This window comes from Bufo gargarizans, chromosome 4 (genome assembly GCF_014858855.1).
Source record: "Bufo gargarizans isolate SCDJY-AF-19 chromosome 4, ASM1485885v1, whole genome shotgun sequence".
NCBI lineage: Eukaryota > Metazoa > Chordata > Amphibia > Anura > Bufonidae > Bufo > Bufo gargarizans.
Genome location: NC_058083.1, coordinates 329,995,088 through 330,011,405, shown reverse-complemented (window position 1 = coordinate 330,011,405; position 16,318 = coordinate 329,995,088).

Below are 16,318 nucleotides of genomic sequence, written 5' to 3'. Positions count from 1 at the left end.
CACCCACAGATCCCCCTCTCCATAACAGCACCACCCACAGATTCCCCTCTCCATAACAGCGCCACCCACAGATCCCCCTCTCCATAACAGCACCACCCACAGATCCCCCTGTCCATAACAGCACCACCCACAGATCTCCCCCTCCATAACAGCACCACCCACAGATCCCCCTCTCCATAACAGTGCCACCCACAGATACCCCTCTCCATAACAGTGCCACCCACAGATCCCCGTCTCCATAACAGTGCCACCCACAGATCCCCCTCTCTCCATAATAGCGCCACCCACAGATCCTCTCCATAACAGCGCCATCCACAGATCTCCCCATAACAGTGTCGTCCACAGATCCCCCCATAACCATCCACATTTAATATGGCCTTTGAACATAATTTTTCAAGTAAAATCATATAAACTGCTTTGTTTTGTAATTTTGTCGTTTTTTCTCGATTAATCGTAGAAATTAATCGGCAACTAATCGATTATTCAAATATTCGTTAGCTGCAGTCCTAGTGCAGGTAGAGAGGATGGGAAGGGTGCAGAAGGGGAAGGCTGAGTGAGCGACTCAACCAAGTCTGGTGCATCCTTTGACGTAATCGCACGCACCTTCTGCAACTTCCCACGTAAGCTCCGGCCTGGTGCACCTGCCCGACCCCTACCACACATATGGAATGGCCTGCCTCTTCCTCTGCCTGTCATTTTCAAATTTACCCTGTGAAAAAAGTCCCTATAGAAGAGCAGTATTTGTGGAAGAAGGTATAACACAACCCTGCTTCAATCATTTTTTTAAGGGCAACTGGTATATCAAGCAAGTAGAAATTATTTGTTCAAATGGAGATTATCACAAATACTGCACTACTTAAATGCACTATATAGAAAGTATATTATTGGTATATAACACCCCTTCTTCAGTCATTTTTTTTTTATCGGGGTCAACTGGTATATTACACCAGTAGAAATTATTTGCTCCAATGGCGTTTGTCACTCTCTGTAGCTGCGGTAACGCAGCAAAACCGCAAACAAGTGCTGCACTTCCCAAATGCACTATATAGAAAGTATATAATTGGTATATCACACCACTGTTTCAATCCGTTTTATTCAGGTGGCAACTAGTATAGTACACAAGTACTTCCAATGTTCCAATAGTGTTTGTCACTCTGTTTAGCTGAGGTAACACAGCAAAACCGCAAACAAATGCTGCACTACCTAAATGCAACATATAGAGAGTACATAATTGGTATATTACACCCCTACTTCAATCAGCTTTTTTCGGGGTCAACTAGTATATCACACCAGTAGAAATTATTTGTTCCCGTAGCGTATGTCACTCTGTGTAGCTGCGGTAAAGCAGCAAATCCGCAAACAAGTGCTGCAGTACCTAAATGCACTATATAGAAAGTACATAATTTGTATATAACACCCCTCCTTCAATCAGTTTTTTTGGGGGGCAACTAGTATATCAAACCAGTAGAAATTATTTGTTCCCTTGGTGTTTGTTACTCAGCAAACGCAGCAAAATCACAAACAAATGCTGCACTACCTAAATGCACTATATAGAAAGTATATTATTGGCATATAACACCCCTGCTTTAATCAGTTTGTTAGTGGGGCAACTGGTATATCACACCAGTAGAAATGATTTGTTCCAATGGCGGTTGTCACTATCTGTAGCTACAGAAATGCAGCAAAACCGCAAACAAATGCTGCACTACCTAATTGCACTATATAGAAAGTATAATATTGGTATATAACACCGCCACTTTAATCATTATTCATTCCAATAGCATTTGTCACTCTGTGTAGCTTAGGTAACGCAGCAAAACCGCAAAAAAATGCTGCACTAAACAAATGCACTATATAGAAAGTATATATTTGGTATATTGTACCCCTGCTTCAATCATTTTTTTTTGGGGGGGTGGCAACTGGTATATCACACCAGTAGAAATTATTTGTTACAATAGCGTTTGTCACTCTATGTAGATGAGGTAACGCAGCAAAACTGCAAAAAAAAAAGCTGCACTACCTAAATGCACTATATATCAAGTATATTATTGGTATATAACACCCCTGCTTCAATTATTTTTTGGGGGAGACAACTGGTATATCACACCAGTAGAAATTATTTTCTCCAATGGCGTTTGTCACTCAGCAAACACAACAAAATCTCAAACAAATGCTGCAGTACCTAAATGCACTATATAGAAAGTATATAATTGGTATCTAACACCCCTGCTTCATTCATTTTTTTGGAGGGGGGGGCTACTGGTAGTGGTGTATCTTGGTTTTGTGCTGCCCTAGGCGAGACTAAACTCGGGCACCCCCCTAATATAAATTTGACCCACCCCTTCCTGTTACGGCCAAACCCCTTCCTCTGTAAACCCCACCCCTTCCTCTTTAGGCTCCACCCTTTCCTGTTTTGCATATATATATCGCAATGAAAACCGCAAACAAATGCTGCACTACCATAATGCACTATATAGAAAGGATATTATTGGTATATAACAACCCTGCTTCAGTTTTTTGGGGGGGCAACTGGTATATCACATCAGTAGAAACAAATTGTTCCATTGGCGTTTGTCACGGTGTGTAGCTGCGGTAATTCAGCAAATCTGCAAACTAATTCTGCACTACCTAAATGCACTATATAGAAATTATATTATTGGTATATAACACCCCTACTTCAATCAGTTTTTTTGGGGGGGCAACTAGTATATCACACCAGTAGAAATTACATATTCCATTGGCGTTTCTCACTCTGCAAACACAGCAAAATCAGTATTTACCCAAATGCACTATATAAAAAGTATATTATTGGTATATAACACCCCTGCTTCAATAAGTTTTTTGGGGGGCAACTGGTATATTACACCAGCAGAAATTATTTGTTCCAATGGCGTTTGTCACTCTGTGTATCTGCGGTAATGCAGCACTACCTAAATGCAGTATATAGAATGTATATTATTGGTATATAACTCACCTGCTTCAATCAGTTTTTTGGGGGGCAACTGGTATATCACATAATGTTGAGAAAGCATGCTCGACCAAACTGCTGCGAGTACCGCATGTGCTCGAGCTCCATACTCGAGTCTTCTCCCCGCATGCAGCCAATAAATGTGCAGGTAAGTATTGCCCTCACTGTAATGTGATTGGCTGGCAGGAAAATGTCATCGGGTGCTATATAGCGCCCGATGAATCATGTTCAGCTCATTTGTAGTAAGGGAGAGCTGCGCTTTGGAAGAGACAAAGAGATATGTATTATACCTTCTGTGTGTCAGGGCCAGAGTTTGGAGAAATATAACTGAAAAATACAATTTTTTTTTCTGACATTTTCAATAATTTTCATTTAGAGGGTGTCTGTAGTATCTAGAGACATCTGTTCAATACCTTCTGTGTGTCAGGTCCAGAGATTGGAGAAATAAAACTGAAAAAAATACTTAATTTTTTCCATCATTATTAATAACATTTCTATAGAGGGTGTCTGCAGTAACTAAAGACATCTGTCTAATATCTTCTATGTGTCAGGGGCAGAGATTGGAGAAATATAACTGAAAAATACTATATTTTTCTATTATTTTCAATCATTTTTCTAAAGAGTGTGTCTGCAGTGACTAGAGACATATGCCCAATACCTTCTGTGTGTCAAGGTCAGAGATTGAAGAAATATAACTGAAAAATACTATATTCTCCATAATTTTCAATAATTTTCATATAGAGTTTGTCTGCATTGACTAGAGACTACAGTTGAGCGGACACCTGGATGTTCGGGTTTGATGGGTTAGGCCGTACTTCACAAAAAAGTTTGAGTTTTGGACCCGAACTTGACCCCAAACCCGAACACCATTGAAGTCAATGGGGACCCGAACTTTAGAACACTAAAATGGCTCTAAAAAAGTAATGGGAAGGGCTAGAGGGCTGCAAATGGCAGCAAAATGTGGTTAAGAGCATGGCAAGTGATCTGCAAACAAATGTGGATAGGGAAATGACTTGAACTAACACAAAATATGTTAAAAAATAAAATAAAATCTTGATCTAGGAGGAGGAGGTCCATATGGAGTAGGAGGTTGAGGAGGTGGTGGATGTGGTGGTGTAGGTGGAAGCGGAGGTGGAGGTAGCCAACACTGGTTTTTGGTTTTAATTTTTTTTTTGCTTAAATTAGGGTACACCCCAAAACATTGGGAAATATAACCTGTGATAACCCCCTCCAGCCACGCTAAACGCACGCTCAAGCAATACACTGGCTGCAGGGCAGGCCAGCACCTCCAAGGCATAAAGGGCAAGCTCAGGCCATGTGCCCAATTTGGAGACCCAGAAATTAATGGGGGCAGACCCATCAATCAGCACGTGTAGGCGTGTGCACACATACTGCTCAAATATGTCGCACATACCTGTGGAGTCCAATTGGATATCTTCTCTATCAACTTTCGGTGTTCTTTTCTGTGCCTACCATAGTGATCACGGGTAGCGGGTAATCAAGGTTCCAGGCCGGAGAGGGAGACTGAGAAAGGGATACCACATCCAAGTGAGGTCAATGGATGTAATTAAATGTGATTGAGCGGAAATGTGGGACAAATTATTGAAGCCGAAGCTTCCAAGTAAAGGAGGAGGCACGTGGCTATTACCCACTCTCGACTCGGGGAGGTAGTGACGATAAATAACAATACAGGACTCTTAAGGTGCCCTGTTATTGGAATGATTAATAAAGCATTACATGGAATGTCACTGAGGTATTTTGGATTTGGAAATGTTAGACAGGCGAGGCCCTGCTGCCGCTTTGTTGACTCTAGATAACTTCTGCCTGATTGCATGTCCCAGTGACGTCCACGATCCAATTGGATATTTTCTCTATCAACTTTTGATGTTCTTTTCTGTGCCTACCATGGTGATGCCAAGAAGGGAGGAATCAGGGTTCCACACCGGAGAGGTAGCGTGAGAAAGGGATACCACATCCAAGGGAGGTCAATGGCTGAAAAGTGATTGAGCTGAAATGTGGGACAAGTTATTAAAGCAGAAGGATCGAATTAAAGGAGGGGGCGCAAGTCAATTAAAGACAAATTTTAGAAATTTAAGTCCCTGTCACCTATGCAGAGCAGGGGTTTTTCATTGGCAAAAATGGGTTAATGTCACACACTAATGGAACAGAAGATTTTTAAAAATTTCGGTCCCTATCATCTATGGAGAGCAGGGGTTTATTCATGGAAAAACTGTGTTCATATCAGCCACCAATTGAACAGACAATTTTACAAAAATTAGGTCCCTGTCACCTATGCAGAGCAGGAAAGAAAGTAACAGAGGCTTTTGCTCCCTGCTCCCTCTTTTGCTGTGTTGGTGCCTTTGTGTGACCACCGCCTCGTCCTCCGAACTAAACAGGGTCTAGTATCTCATCATCCAACACTTCATCTTCCACCCACTCTTTACCCCTGCCCTCCTTGTCGGCCTACAGACTGCAGAAAGCTGCAACAGTTCACACCTGTGTTTTTGTCATCAGAGACGTGCTGCGGTGGTCTTCCAATGTCCTCATCCTGAAACATAAGTGGATGGGCATCAGTGCACTCAATCTCTTCCACTTCTGGTGCAGGGCTATGTGGATGGCCCACGGAAATCCTGCCAGCAGAGTCATCAAAAAGCAAAGGAGACTGCTGCATGACTTGGGGCTCAGACTGCTTGCCTGATTTGCAAGGGGATGAGTTGAAAGACAGATGGCCATGGGCTGTAGGTGCCAACTCTGATCTTTCAGTAGGGGACTGGGTGGTAGACAATGCGAAGGAACTGTAGGCATGGTCAGCCCCACAATCTACTATAGTCTGTACTTAAAAACCAATATATACCGCAACCAGGGAATAATTACTGAAAAGTAATTGACTGGCATAGGTCTATGGCAGACTACCACAATACAAAACCTACAAAGACTGCCAGACCGCTTATAATATGTTATTACTTTATTACAAAATTGCATAAATTAACAAACATGATTAAAAGAAAGTATGGTGCAGGAGAAAAGAAAAGACAACATCACTGGAGGATAAACACAGCAGATGCATGTCCATACATCAGTTCATCTGTATGATACATTGGAGGATAAAGTGCAAATGCAAAATGTCATATACAATCAAAGGACATAGAACAATTACTCATGCTGTGTCTCCTCCAGAATGGCGCCAACCCAATAAAGTAATAACATATTATAAGCGGTCTGGCAGTATTAGTAGGTTTTGTATAGTCTGTACTTGTTCTGGCCTCACCTGATTCGTACTGGCCCAAATGCAGTGTAGACCGCAAATGTACTTTCAAGCACAATAGAAGAGCAGTTGTCACCGAACAATGTAACAGACAAATTAGTGAAATGTATTTCCTTGTCTACTAGGTAGAGCAGGGGTACATCACAGCCAAAAATTGGTGAATTTCACCCGACAATGTAGCAGACAAATTAGCAAAGTTTATTTACCTGTCTACTAGGTAGAGCAGGGGTATATAACAGCCAACAATTGGCAAATTTCACCCGAAAATGCAACAGACAAATTATTGCAATGTATTTCCCTGTCTACTAGGTAGAGGAGGGGTATATCACAGCCAAATATTGGTGAATTTCAACCGACAATGTAAAAGACAAATTAGTGAAATTTATTTCCCTGTCTACTAGGTAGTGCAGGGGTATATAACAGCCAAAAATTTGTGAATTTCACTCGACAATATTACAGACAAATTAATGCAATGTATTTCCCTCTCTACTAGGTAGAGCAGGGGTATATCACAGCCAAAAATTTGGGATATGTAACCCAACAATGTATCAGACAAATTAGTGAAATGACTTAAAATAAAATATGTAAAAATTAAAAAATATATATCTTGATCTATGAGGTGGAGGAGGACGAAGTAGCCAATACTGGTTTTTGGTTTTAATTATTTTTATTTATTTTTTGTTTAAATTAGTGTATACCCCAAAAGAGTGGGAAATAAAAAAAATACAATGAGCAATTGAGCTGTAGTATAACAATGGCTGAGTAAGGCCGGTATACATCTCTATTCTGCACAAGGTACGAACAAGTCCTGTGGGATCCATGCCTGATTCATTTTACTGAACATGAGCTTGTCCATATTGGCTGGGGACAGGCGACTGCACTTGTCTGTGATAACGCCCCCTGCCGTGCCAAACACACGTTCATACATTTCACTGGCTGCAGGGCAGGCCAGCACCGCCAAGACATAAAGGGCAAGCTCAGGCCATGTGCCCAATTTGGAGACCCGAAAGTTGAAGGGGGCAGACCCATCAGTCTGTACGTGTAGGCGTGTGCACACATACTGCTCCACCATGTTGCTGAAATGCTGCCTCCTGCTAAGACGTTCCATATCAGCTGGTGGTGCTGCTTGTTATGGCGTGCTGACAAAGCTTTTCCACATTTCGGCCATGCTAACCCTGACTTCTGGGGTGCTGGTGGTGCCCCAGCTGTGTTGGCGACTTCTTCCTCCTCCTCTGCCTTCGCCTTGTGCTTCCACTGTGCCACCGCTGTCAGATGGACATCAGCTGCAGGTGCCAACTCTGATCTTTCAGCAGGAAACTGGGTGGGAGACAATGTAAAGGTACTGGAGGCACTGTCAGCAACCCAATCTACTATTGTCTGTACTTGTTCTGGCCTCACCATTCCTAGAGCCTCATTAGGCCCGATCAAATACCACTTAACTCCTTAAGGACCAAGCTCATTCTCACCTTAAGGACCAGGCCATTTTTTGAAAATCTGACCAGTGTCACTTTATATGGTGATAACTTTAAAAAAAATTTACTTATCCAGGCCATTCTGAGAAGTGACCCCATTTTAGAATCTATGTGATGGTGTGGCAGTTTTGTTGCTACTATTTTAGGGTACATATGAATTTTGGTTTCTCTATATTACACTTTTTGTGAGGCAAGGTAACAAGAAATAGCTGTTTTGGTAACGATTTTATTTACTTACAACATTCATCTGACAGGTTAGATCATGTGGTATTTTTATAGATCAGATTGTAACAGACGCGACAATACCAAATATGGTTCTTTGTTTAAGTTTTACATAACAAAGCATTTTTAAAAAAAATTAGGATTCTTTAGTGTCTCCACATTCTGAAAGCCATAGTTTTATTTATATTTTGGGCGACTGCCTTGTCTAAGGACTCATTTTTTTCAGGATGAGATGACGGTTTGAGTGCAACTATTTTGGGGTGTGCATGACATTTTGATCACTTGCTATTACACTTTTTGTGATGAAAGGTGCTTTTTTACACAGTTTTTATTTTTTACGGTATTCACCTGAGGGGTTAGGTCATGTGATATTTTTATAGAGAAGGTTACTATGGACGCGGCGATACCTAATATGTATACTTTTTTTATTTAAGTTTTGCACAATGATTTCATTTTTTTTTATTTTTTTTAAACTTTCATGTTTTATTGATTTTTCAGCATAAGGAAATCAGACAATAAATATGTCACTTGCGTAAGCCAGATCAATGCTAAAAGTTTCAAAGTACAACTTTGACATTCGTATTGTAATATTACATAGCTAAACCAACATAAGAATGCCAGATACTAAATGACACTTGTATAATCCAGCACTTATCTCAAATATCTGCAAAGCATATTTATGACATATACAGCAGATTGTAACAAATTCAGTCCAAGAACAGAACTAATAGACTGAGTCCAGAACTCGCGATCCACTCCTAAGAGATACTTTATTCTACACTTCAGTGTGCCCCTATGTGTGTTTTACCTTACACCTTTATCCGTCCACCGTCTTCCATCCACCGCTCTCTCCCGCCATGTATGTATACCACAACCTCAGTTACTACAGAGCCAAAGAGTGAATCTGTACTGCAAACGGGGAAGAGTTCCATAATTCCTATCTTTTATGATTTCATTTTTTAAACAAAAAAAATCATGTTTTAGTGTCTAAATAGTCTGAGAGCCATAGTTTTTTCAGTTTTTGGGCAATTATCTTGTGTAGGGTCTTATTTTTTGCAGGATGAGATGATGGTTTTATTGGCACAATTTTGGGGTGTATATGACTTTTTGATCGCTTGCTATTACACTTTTTGTGCTGTAAGGTGACCAAATTTTTTTTTATGGTGTTAACCTAAGGGGTTCGGCTATGTGATACTTTTATAGAGCAGGTTATTATGGATGCTCCTGTAATTTGCCCACTGGCTCCTGGTATTGCCCATACGGCTCAGGTAGGAGAGTGTTAGGTCCCAGGCTACTTGAGAAACCTTGGCGCGGTGCTCGGGCTCAGACATGTCCTACACCGTAGGACATGTTGACTAATCTCTCAATTTTAAAATCAGTTTGAGGGTTTAGTAAGACCGCAGAGTCCAGCTGTCCTTGCTATTATTTTGTTACATTATTACGGACGCGGCAATACCTAATATGTATACTATTTTTACTTTAGTTAAGTTTTACACAATAACAGCTTTTTTTTAATCAAAAAAATGATGTTTTAGTGTCTCCAGCATTGCGCTGCCTTCCCTGCTATCGGGTCGCCGTCACAGCAGCACAGGGACCCAATAGCCACTGCAGTCGCTACCCGAACCACCCGGAAATGTCGCAAACCGCAGATCTGAATTAACCATCTCAGCCTCCCTAGCTTAAACACCCTTAATGACCAGACCACTTTTTACAATTCTGCACTACACTATTTTCACGGTTTATTGCTCGGTCATGCAACTTACCACCCAAATTAATTTTACCTCCTTTTCTTCTGACTAATAGAGCTTTCATTTGGTGGTATTTCATTGCTGCTGACCTTTTTACTTTTTTTGTTATTAATTGAAATTTACCGAAATTTGTGCAAAAAAATCAAAATTTTCACTTTCAGTTGTAATTTTTTTTTTTAAATACATTTCTATATAAATTTTTCTCTAAATGTATTGTTCTACATGTCTTTGATTAAAAAAAGTGTTTGGGTAAAAAAAAATGGTTTGGGTAAAAGTTATAACGTTTACAAACTATGGTACAAAAATGTGAATTTCCGCTTTTTGAAGCAGCTCTGACTTTCTGAGCACCTGTCATGTTTCCTGAGGTTCTACAATGCCCAGACAGTAGAAAAACCCCACAAATGACCTCATTTCAGAAAGTACACCCTAAGGTATTCACTGATGGGCATAGTGACTTCATAGAACTTTTTATTTTTTGTCACAAGCTAGTGGAAAATTATGATTTTTTTTTTCCTTACAAAGTCTCATATTCCACTAACTTGTGATAAAAAATACAAACTTCCATGAACTCACTATGTCCATCACGAAATACCTTGGGGTGTCTTCTTTCCAAAATGGGGTCACTTGTGGGGTAGTTATACTGCCCTGGCATTTTAGGTGCCCTAATGCGTGAGAAGTAGTTTGAAATCAAAATGTGTAAAAAATGCCCTGTGAAATCCTAAAGGTGCTCTTTGGAATGTGGGCCCCTTTGCCCACCTAGCCTGCAAAAATGTGTCACACATGTGGTATCGCCATACTCAGGAGAAGTCGGGCAATGTGTTTTGGGGTGTCTTTTTACACATGCCAATTTGCTGTCAAATGAGAACTTTGTATAAAAATTGGGAAAAGTTGTCTTTTAAAGAGATATTTCTCTCACCCAGCATGGGTATATGTAAAAAGACACCCCAAAACACATTGCCCAACTTCTCCTGAGTATGGCGATACCACATGTGTGACACTTTTTTGCAGCCTAGGTGGACAAAGGGGCCCACATTCCAAAGAGCACCTTTTGGATTTCACAGGGCAGTTTTTACACATTTTGATTTCAAACTACTTCTAACGCATTAGGGTCCCTAAAATGCCAGGGCAGTATAAATACCCCACAAGTGACCCCATTTTGGAAAGAAGACACCCCAAGGTATTTTGTGATGGGCATAGTGAGTTCATGGAAGTTTTTATTTTTTGTCACAAGTTAGTGGAATATGAGACTTTGTAAGAAAAAAATTAAAATAAAAAAAATCATCATTTTCCGCTAACTTGTGACAAAAAATAAAAAATTTGTGGAACTCGCCATGCCCTTCATGGAATACCTTGGAGTTTCTTCTTTCCAAAATGGGGACACTTGTGGGGTAATTATACTGCCCTGGCATTTTAGGGGCTCTAATGCGTGAGAAGTAGTTTGAAATCCAAATGTGTTAAAAATGCCCTGTGAAATCCTAAAGGTGCTCTTTAGAATGTGGGCCCCTTTGCCCACCTAGGCTGCAAAAGAGTGTCACACATGTGGTATCGCCGTACTCGGAAAAAGTAGGGCAATGTGTTTTGGTGTGTATTTTTACATATAACCATGCTGGGTGAGAGAAATAGCTCTCTAAAAGTCAACTTTTCCCATTTTTTTATACAAAGTTGTTATTATAGAGAGATATTCTCTCACCCAGCATGGGTATATGAAAAAGACACCCCAAAACACATTGCCCAACTTCTCTGAGTACGACGATACCACATGTGTGACACTTTTTTGCAGCCTAGATGCGCAAAGGGGCCCAAATTCCTTTTAAGATGGCATTTTTAGACATTTGGATCCCAGACTTCTTCTCACGCTTTAGGGCACCTAAAATGCCAGGGCAGTATAAATACCTTTGGACAAAAAGTTCAATCTTTCATGGACCTTCAGCGAATACCTTGGGGTGTCTTCTTTCCGAAATGGGGTCACATGTGGGGTATTTATACTGCCCTGGCATTTTAGGGGCCCTAAAGCTTGATAAAAGTCTGGAATATAAATGTCTAAAAAATGTTACGCATTTGGATTCCATGAGGGGTATGGTGAGTTCATGTGAGATTTTATTTTTTGTCACAAGTTAGTGGAATATGAGACTTTGTAAGAAAAAACAAAAATAAAATAAAAATCTATTTCCGCTAACTTATGCCCAAAAAAAATCTGAATGGAGCCTTACAGGGGGGTGATCAATGAAAGGGGGGTGATCAGGGAGTCTATATGGGGTGATCATCCCCCTGTCATTGATCACCCCCCTGTAAGGCTCCATTCAGACGTCTGTATGTGTTTTGCGGATCCGATCCATGGATCCGTGGATCCGCAAAACACATACGGACCTCTGAATGGAGCCTTACAGGGGGGTGATCACTGACGGGGGTGATCAGGGAGTCTATATGGGGTGATCACCCCCCTCTAAGGCTCCATTCAGACGTCCGTGTGTGTTTTGAGGATCTGCGGATCCACAAATCCGTGGATCTGCAAAACACATACGGACGTCTGAATGGAGCCTTACGGGGGGGGGTGATCAATGACAGGGGGGTGATCAGGGAGTCTATATGGGGTGTCATTGATCACCCCCCTGTAAGGCTCCATTCAGATGTCCGTATGTGTCTTGCAGATCCGCGGATCCGTGGATCCGCAAAACACGGACACCGCGCATCCGCAAAACACATACGGACATCTGAATGGAGCCTTCCAGGGGGGTAATCAATGACAGGGGGTTGATCAATGACAGGGGGGTGATCAGGGAGTCCATATGGGGTGATCAGGGAGTTAATAAGGGGTTAATAAGTGACGGGGTGTAGTGTAGTGGTGTTCGGTGCTACTTTACAGAGCTGCCTGTGTCCTCTGGTGGTCGATTCATGCAAAAGGGACCACCAGAGGACCAGGTAGCAGGTATATTAGACGCTGTTATCAAAACAGTGTCAAATATACCTTTTAGGGGTTAAAAAAATAGCATCTACAGCCTGCCAGTGAACGATCGCCGCTAGCAGGCTGTAGATACATTCGCTTACCTGCAGTTCCTGTGAACGCACGCGCCTGTGTGCGCGCGTTCACAGGAAATCTCGCATCTCGCGAGATGACACGCCGGCTCGTCCAGGAGGAATTACAGGGCCGCCGCAAAGACGCATCCCTGCGTGCGGTGGTCCTGTAGAGGTTAAAAAAATCACAGGACTCCCCCGCGCATTGTCCCAGGGTGCCTGCTGATTGATATCAGCAGGCACCCAGTTCCAATCACCGCCACGGTGATTGGAAATACACATGACGTACCGGTACGTCATTGTCATGGTCTTACCTTCTTGCTGTTCTCCTTCGTTTGACATGTGCTGGCGGCCATCTTGGTTTCTGGGTTTCTTGTAGCCTCCCACCCTGCGGCTTCTCCTTCCCACTGGGAGGAGCTGGATGCCTAGCTCATATATATAGGAGGTCTGTGGCTTCAGTTCCTTGCTTGGTCCTCCTGTGTTCACATGCTTCTAAGACTGCTGCTGCTTCTGGTTCCTGATCCTGGCTTCGTCTGACTACCCTGCTGGTTCCTGATCCAGGCTTCGTCTGACTACCCTGCTGGTTCCTGATCCAGGCTTCGTCTGACTACCCTTCTGGTTCCTGACCTCTGGCTTCGCAAGACCCTGCTTCGGTTTAGCCATCCGTTTGGACTTTTGCCTTACAGCTTGATTTTCAATAAAGCCTTCTTATTTCCACTTATCTCTTGTTGTACGTCTGGTTCATGGTTCCATGACATTAGGACCAAGCCATGAATTCTGACGGTACAGGGCCATCCTCGCTACCTACGCTGGTTGCCAGACTTGATCAGCAGGATCACCTGTTGGGTCGGTTCGCTGTGGCGTTGCAAACCCTGCTTGAACGCACGGCTCATTTAGCTTCCGTTGCCGATGGGTCGGTTGTCGCTCCTGGGCCCGCTCCTACTGCCGCTCCGGTTGTTGCGCCAGAGTCTACCCCGACACCTGTTGCTGCGCCTGCGGTGTTTCGGGGTATGACCGGTTCTGCCCCCCTTCCACAGCGCTTTGGGGGAGAGCCAACTCAGTGCCGAGGTTTCCTTAACCAGGTGGGCATTTATTTCGAGTTGCTGCCACATGCCTTTCCTACTGAGAGATCAAAGGTGGGCTTCTTGATCTCGCTGCTCTCGGACAAGGCCTTGGCCTGGGCCAGCCCTTTATGGGAGAACAACAATCCGGTGGTTGCCGAGTTTTCCGGTTTTGTTGCTTCTCTTCGGAAGGTATTCGATGTGCCGGCTCGTGCTGCCTCTGCTGCGAAGCTCCTTATGTCCATCAGACAGGGTTCACGATCCGTAGCTGAATACGCCATTGAGTTTCGTACCCTGGCAGCAGAGGTGGGCTGGAATAATGAGGCTCTGGTCGCTGCTTTCTCTCATGGTCTCTCGGATGCCTTGAAGGATGAGGTTGCAGCTAAGGACCTACCAGTGGAGCTCGAGTCTCTTATTTCTTTCCTGATTTTGATTGACACCAGACTCAGGGAGAGACCTTCCTTTAAGGAGAGCCTGCGGAGGTCTTCTAACAGATTGGCGCCTACGTTTGCTGTCCCACCCGTGCCTCCCTCTCCTCCCACGCCTCCTGGGGATGACTTGTCTGGGGGTGAACCCATGCAGCTGGGGTTTGCTCGCCTGTCCGAGGGGGAGAGGGTACTCCGGAGACGCGAGGGCCGATGCATGTACTGTGGTCTCGGTGGGCATTTTCGGTTGGCATGCCCGAACCGTCCGGGAAACGCTCGCACCTGAGATCCTGTCGGGGGCAGATCTTGGGTGGAGTCTCCTCGTCCCCGGTTTCCCGTGTTGACAAACCACTGATTACTGTTGTCCTCTCCTGGGTCGGGGGCTCGGTGACGACCCAGGCGTTGGTGGACTCTGGTGCTGGTGGTTTGTTCATTGATAGTGTGTTCGCTGCCGCCAATTCCATTCCTCTGCAGCCTCGAGGTTCCCCACTGGCTCTTGAGGCGATAGACGGCAGACCCCTTCTGCCGCCACACGTGACTCAGGAGACCCTTCCAGTGGGGATGGCCATTGGTGCCGTTCACAGAGAGTCGGTCTGTCTCCAGGTTATTTCGTCTCCACACTACTCGGTGGTCTTGGGGTACCCCTGGCTCCAGAAGCATAATCCGACTTTCGATTGGAGATCGGCCGAGATCCTCTCGTGGTCACCGCAGTGTGGGGCTAGTTGCATCCATGGGCCTATCAAGTTGCTGTGTACTTCCTCGGACTCTCTGTTGCCTCCTGAATACGAGGAGTACCGGGATGTATTCGATAAGGTGCGTGCGGTTGCCCTACCTCCGCACCGCCCATACGATTGTGCCATAGAGTTACAATCTGGTGCCGTTCCTCCTCGTGGCAAAGTCTATCCACTGTCGGTAGCGGAGAATGAGGCCATGGAGGAGTACGTGAGGGAGGCGCTTTCACGCGGACACATTCGCAAATCCTCGTCCCCGGCAGGGGCTGGATTTTTCTTTGTGAAAAAGAAGGGCGGTGAGTTGAGGCCTTGCATCGATTACAGGGGTCTCAATCGCATCACGATCAAGAACGCTTACCCGATACCCTTGATTTCCGAGCTGTTCGATCGCCTCAAAGGGGCCACGGTCTTTACCAAACTCGACCTGAGGGCGGCATATAACCTGGTAAGGATCAAGGCGGGCGATGAGTGGAAGACCGCGTTTAACACCAGGACCGGTCATTATGAATCCTTGGTTATGCCCTTTGGGTTGTGCAATGCGCCCGCAGTCTTCCAGGAATTCATCAACGATGTTTTCCGTGACCTGTTGCAGCAGTGTGTGGTGGTCTATTTGGATGACATCTTGGTATATTCTGAATCCATGGAGGCCCACATTCTGGATGTCAGACGAGTGTTGCAACGGTTACGAGAGAACAAGCTGTTCGGTAAGCTTGAGAAATGCGAATTTCACCGTCCAGGTAACCTTCTTAGGTTACATCATTTCCGCTGAGGGGTTCTCCATGGATCCTGAGAAGGTTTCGGTTGTCTTACAGTGGCCCCAGCCCAGTGGTCTTCGTGCCCTGCAACGCTTTTTGGGCTTCGCCAATTATTATCGGAAGTTCATCAGGGACTTTACCATGCTAGCCAAGCCTCTCACGGATCTGACCAGGAAGGGCAGTAATCCCCAGGTCTGGCCGCTCGAGGCCATCCGAGCTTTTGAGGCTCTAAAGTCCGCCTTTGTGTCGGCTCCGATTCTGTCGCATCCCAACCCTGGGTTGCCTTTTGTCCTCGAGGTGGACGCGTCTGAGACGGGAGTAGGCGCCCTTCTGTCTCAGCGTAGAACACCAGAGGGCCCTCTGCTTCCTTGTGGGTTTTACTCCCGGAAACTGTCTTCCGCGGAGTGCAACTATCAGATTGGTGACAGGGAGTTATTGGCCATCGTGCAGGCCCTTAAAGAATGGAGGCACTTGCTCGAGGGCTCGGTGGTTCCGGTTCTCATCCTGACGGACCACAAGAATCTGACCTACCTCTCTGAGGCCAAGAGATTGACACCACGTCAGGCCAGATGGGCTCTGTTCTTGTCACGTTTTAATTACGTGGTCTCCTACCTACCCGGTTCCAAGAACATCAGAGCGGATGCCTTATCACGGCAGTA